The following is a 5,479-nucleotide window of genomic DNA, read 5'->3' on the forward strand; positions in this document are numbered from 1 at the left end:
AAAAGGTCCGTGCAAAACAGACCGTCCTGCTAACCTGTATACATTTTAACATCAAAGTCCGCTAACGTAACAATTTCAGTCTAAAGTCGCTGAAAGTTGCTGCTTTCTGTGAGCACTCTGTAGGGGGAAAGACAAGCGCACACACGCGATGAGACCTAAACAATGCCCTAAATTGAGCACAGTTACACTTGTTATTATAACTGCAATGATAAGTTGAAGTCCAATAAGTCCTTTATCAAACCGTATGAATGTGTGTCCAGGGCCAGGATAGGAAATGAACTAACAACGTAAAGATCAACAAGCCATTGACACGTTTGATTATACTACTATAAATTCAGTCTTACTATTTTTTTGTCTTAAAAATCAACCAGGGAACTGTTTTTTCCTTACAGAGCAGGCACTTGAAAAAAAGAAGAAAAAAAAAAAAAAAAAAAAAAAAAAAAAAAAAAAACTCACTTCGAGCTTCAACAATGTAGTAGTCAGTTGAGCAGGCAATTTTTCCCCTACTTGTTTCAGACCCCCCTTTTAGTGGCCTCTTCCTTGTCAAGCTTCATAAACTTAAGGCTACCCTGCCCAGCACTCATTACTGTTTGCAAGCCTTGTTGCCAATACGTGTAAGTATAAGTGTGTGAATATCCTTCATTTAATTCATTAAGTGAAACATCATTAAGTTGACACGTGAACACCTTTGAGGCAAGAGTAATTTAATTTTGTCCATCTCTTGCTGACATTTTTTGTAGCAAGAGAAGGTGTATAATAGCATGTACCGGTTATATTAGTGTGTCACATATTTTATCAACTGTATGCAACTATCCCTGTATGGATATGATATTAACTCCATCTTTGTTGTCGGTCTGGCTCAGGTTAAACTCTTTGTGAAACATGAGCAAACAATGAACGCCACAGAACTTTCTTCTATCAGCCAGTTTGACAGTCAGTTATAAAACGTAAAAAGAACATAAATAAAACTACTTTAAAACGTAGAATTTCTTTTTCTTTTTTTACGTGGTATTGGATTGTCACTCCAGTGCTTCGTGATACCAGCGTTTTAGGCAGTATCGGAGGCGATAGAGATAGATACATAGATAGATATATATATCTCATCTCTAATTAACATAATTGAAAACTTGCTCAGCCAAAGTGCTGAAGCTTTGTACTCAAGAATATCGTCTTATAAATGTTGTAAGAACTTACCAGCTAAATGGTCAGTTACCAGATAATCCGTCCTGTAAAGATGCAATTTCCCGTCAGCCTGCCAGCTTTTGCCTGAAGACCACAAAAAAGAATGAGCTGTATCAAAATGACCAGGATAGCATTTTTATTAGTATCAAAGAAAGACAAAGAAATTATTATTTCAGGCCTTACTTTAAAACATTTGCACAGATTGGCTAATACAAGTTATGTGTACATAAAGAAGAAATTGTATTCTCAAAAACATCTGTATGATCAATTTGAAAAAATATTGCGTATGTTTACGAGCGGGGTATCATGTTCCATCAACTAAAACTACTAAAAAAAAAAAAAATGGTTAATGACATACCAATATGTCAATAGATATTTTTTCAGTCAACTTCACGCTCTCAGAGTGTGAACCTTTTGCTAAGGCCTAACTTGTATATTTTATACTAATGCTTCTAGTGAGACCAGTAGTAAAACTACTGCCATCTTAGACAACTGAAACCATCCAGAAGTTAACAAGTATGCAAATAAAGTTGATGCCAAGAAGCACATCACTGAACTCCTGTAAAGTATAGGTGCCATTCGAGCTCACTCTCCATGACAAGCATCTGGCTTCTATAATTGGATACTGCCCTGTCAGACAGAAGGACAGACCTGGCAAGTAATTAAGCTGCTGTGGGTGAACCAGGTAAATAGGCCATTGCTCTCTTATACAAGAGCAGGAAGAAGAAAAAAAAAATACACAATGAATGCCTCTTATTAAAAGGGTGTAATTATTAAAAGGCTAGTTTGCCACTGGCGTCACCCATTTCCTATCCCGGCCAGAATGTTAATAGATATTGGTATAAATTAACACTAAGGTGTGCACAGGCTGCCATGTTTGGTAAGGGGTTGGGGTCCCATTTTGTGCATACTCAGTATTTATAAAAGCAGGCAACCAACTAACTAGCCCTTACTTGGTAAGGTTATTTGGTATAACGTTTGAAGTGTTAACACACATCATATGGCCTGTCCCCTTAACATTATTAAAAGGAACTAATCATGTTAATGCCCCTTAATAATCAGTCAGTTAATAGAGAATAACCTGGCTAATAAATAAATGGTTTTTAATGGCATATGTGTGAATTACAACACTGTGATGCCAGGTTGTTTTGCTTAAAACTAGCTACCTTGTTATAAATGCTGTTTTGCGTTTAAACTGTTGACTAAGTTAATAACTACATTACTCACGAGTTCCAACCTCAGAAAGCCCGACCAAACAAAGAGGTTAGCTACCAACGTATCTTAATAAAAATGTAGCTAGCGTCATATTATCTTATGTACCAGGTCGCTCGTGTTATTAATGAGCTGTTAACTTACGTTACGCTTACGTGCTTGTCTGACGTTAGCTAGCTAGTTAGATTTGCATTCACGTTAGCCACAGCATGACAACCTTCGAGCCTATATAATGTTTGTAGAAACATAAAAGTACACAAATCCCAGCTTAAGGATTTAGCTAAGTAGCTGGTTAGTGTGAGTGCTAGCTAACACGATATCAAGTCAACTAGCTAACTGACAGTTGCCAATAACACATTACAGTTAATGCTAGCTGTCGTCATGTTGGCTAACGTTTATCAACCATAGAAATGTACGATAGAGACAAGGGGTACTAGGATAAGTCAGCTGTTTAGCAAATATGTGTGTATCTTAGAACTTGGATCTTCAGTAGCTAAATCCCTGTCGCATGGATTACTAGCTGGCTGGATCCGAACCCATAGCTAGCTAACGCTAGTTAGCAAACTTGCTAAAAACTTTGACTGTGGTGTGTGCGACTGTGACACGTAGCTCCTCCGCTAGCTTGGCTCGCTCAAACAGCCCAACACAGAACTTCAAGCTGTAGCTACCTTAGCCAACAGCTAGCTAATGGCATTAAGCTAACGGTGGATTGAAAATCCTAAAACTTTAAAATATCACCTTAAGATAAGACACTTATACACTGCAATCGTGTCATTTTTATATAAATTAGCCGGCTCAAACACGGTCGTAAAAAGTACAGGTTGATAGCCTAAGCTAGCGAGCTCATGTTAGCTAACAGTTTGTTCGAGTAGCTCGCTAAGTCCACGTAGGCATACAGCTGAGCAGGGGAGAACTGACACGGAGTCAGGCCAGAACATACTGTAACGTTCAAGGTACACCAACAAGCTGTCTTGCTAACAAGTACCATTTCCCTGTATGAGACAGGTAGATGTCATATGTAATTTCAACACCGTCATATAGGGTAAAAAGACTGTGCAGTACTTACTTATTTTATGTTCTCGTCTGCCCTGAAGGTGCAGAAGCTGAGATGAAATTCCACTGGCGAGAAGGTGGGATTGAAGCCTGACGAATATATATCAGTGCCGCCCACCAATCATATCCTCCAACGTCACGTCAAAGAGTCCGATTACATTCCATTTCTTTTCATTTCCAAGAGCGACAGACTAGTACAACTTCGAAACTTTGATTACAATGCGGGTGAAGAGAAGATGTAAAATAAAATGTGATTAATGTTGTATTGAATCTTGGCTTGAATCATATGTTAAAATCACATCAAGATGAGAGTATTCATACACATGAAAAACAAATTCTGATTCTTATTCTGATTAGTTATTAATAACACTTTTCAAATGGACTGGCTTCATGCCAGTCATGCCATGTTATGAATCCAGGCTCACTTTGTTGTTGTTGTTGTTGATGAATATGCCAAACAATCCTGCAGTTTTCGTCGAGGACAACGTGCAGAAATACTTCCCCTATACTAGTTCAGAGAAGCTCCACTTTCAGGTCCTTGTCATTCCCCAGCTGGTTGTTTATGGATATAACACCAAGTCACAGAGTTAATAGTTTACTGCCAGTGGACTGTTAAAAGCAGAGTAAAACTAAATACACCTTCTAAACAGAAATTTCTCCAAAAACTGTCACAATTATTGCTAATGAACTCTCAACAGCGCTAGATAATACAGTTATATTTGTTGCCACAGAGCAGACTGAAATGTTCCAAAGTCCTTTGATCAGAATGCAAATATGAAGCCCCTGATTCTCAAACAAAAATAAGACTATAACATATTCCTTTTTTACCCTCCCAAAATCAATTCTGATTACTGATTATTGCCAGAACTGAGTGTGCCCTGCTGTTTTTTTCTCAATTTAAAACCTGTATACCACTGTATGAAACTGATTGTTATGCAGTAATATGTGTAATATAATATTAGGCTGCAACTGCACATCCCTGTGGAGATGGCTATGCACCAACACTCGTTAGGCTTGTGCAAATTCCAACTATAATTATTGTTTAACATTTCTAATTCAATTTAATTGAAATCAGATACATTTCATGAAATTGCAAATGTCCACTCAGTAGATTCTAGAACTAAAAGTTCATCAGCACGTGGAGTTTACTCAGACTGAAAGGTGATGATGAGGTGAAGCGGAAAGCTCCAGAAGAAGTCTAGTAAGGTAAAGTATGAACAAGAATGAACCTTACAGTTCAAATACAATTATTTGTTCAAGAAGGTTTATTGACTAAGCGACTGTTGATGACTTCTGACCATTGCCCTAAACATTCTCAAAGTCCCTGAATTTTGCAAAGATGCATGTAACATACTGAAAAACAGCAATTTTACAACTTTATTAATGAAAGGTCATAGGGGGCATCTGTACAGTGAAACTAGAGAGGAAATACACAGAGGGTAAATAAAATCCACAATAACAGCCTTAAAAAATACTCTACTTCTGTCAAGCTTATCATCTTAGGTAAAACCGTTTTAGAGAGGTAAGCAACTCATTTTTGCCCAGTGGTTATTATGGTATAATGGATATAGTAGCACCACAGTCTACAGCCTCAAAACTTACCATATTGATCCCCACAAAAACACTTGTGTGAGCAAAAAAATAAACACTTGTGTTACATGTGTTGCTGTTATTGTGTTCGCCCGGAAACAAACATTGATATCATGACTGAAAAACACATCTACCCGACCAATTCTGGCACACATGGAACTATGAGGAGGTCCAGGGCTCTTTGAAGATAATGTACACAGATCAAAAGACAGCATGAAAACAGAAAAGTCGATGAGTAATCCATCATTATGGTTCCATCCTGATCTTCCTCCTGCATGCTTTATACCAACAGCGGATTAAAGAATGAGAATAAAAACAGCTAAATTAAAAGAGGAAAACAACAAATAAAAGCAACAACGTGCAGACTGAATGCCAGCCATGATAAACATGTAATTACAAACCAGGTGAAGACAAAAAGTGCATGACACATAAACATGTTTTG

The 5,479-nt window shown here is 37.6% G+C and overlaps 1 protein-coding gene across 1 annotated transcript in view; it reads right to left on the reverse strand.

Moving 5' to 3' along the window:
* Positions 1–3,666, reverse strand: part of hdlbpa (high density lipoprotein binding protein a) — a 19,229-nt gene extending 15,563 nt beyond the window's left edge. Inside the window, exons 1-2 of the mRNA XM_032525119.1 lie at positions 3,461–3,666; positions 1,195–1,266 (exon numbers count right to left, since the gene is read on the reverse strand). The gene's annotated coding sequence lies outside the window, so the exon portion shown is untranslated. The remainder of the gene's footprint in view (positions 1–1,194; positions 1,267–3,460) is intronic.
* Positions 3,667–5,479: the final 1,813 nt, after the last annotated feature.

Source organism: Etheostoma spectabile, chromosome 9, assembly GCF_008692095.1.
Source record: "Etheostoma spectabile isolate EspeVRDwgs_2016 chromosome 9, UIUC_Espe_1.0, whole genome shotgun sequence".
NCBI lineage: Eukaryota > Metazoa > Chordata > Actinopteri > Perciformes > Percidae > Etheostoma > Etheostoma spectabile.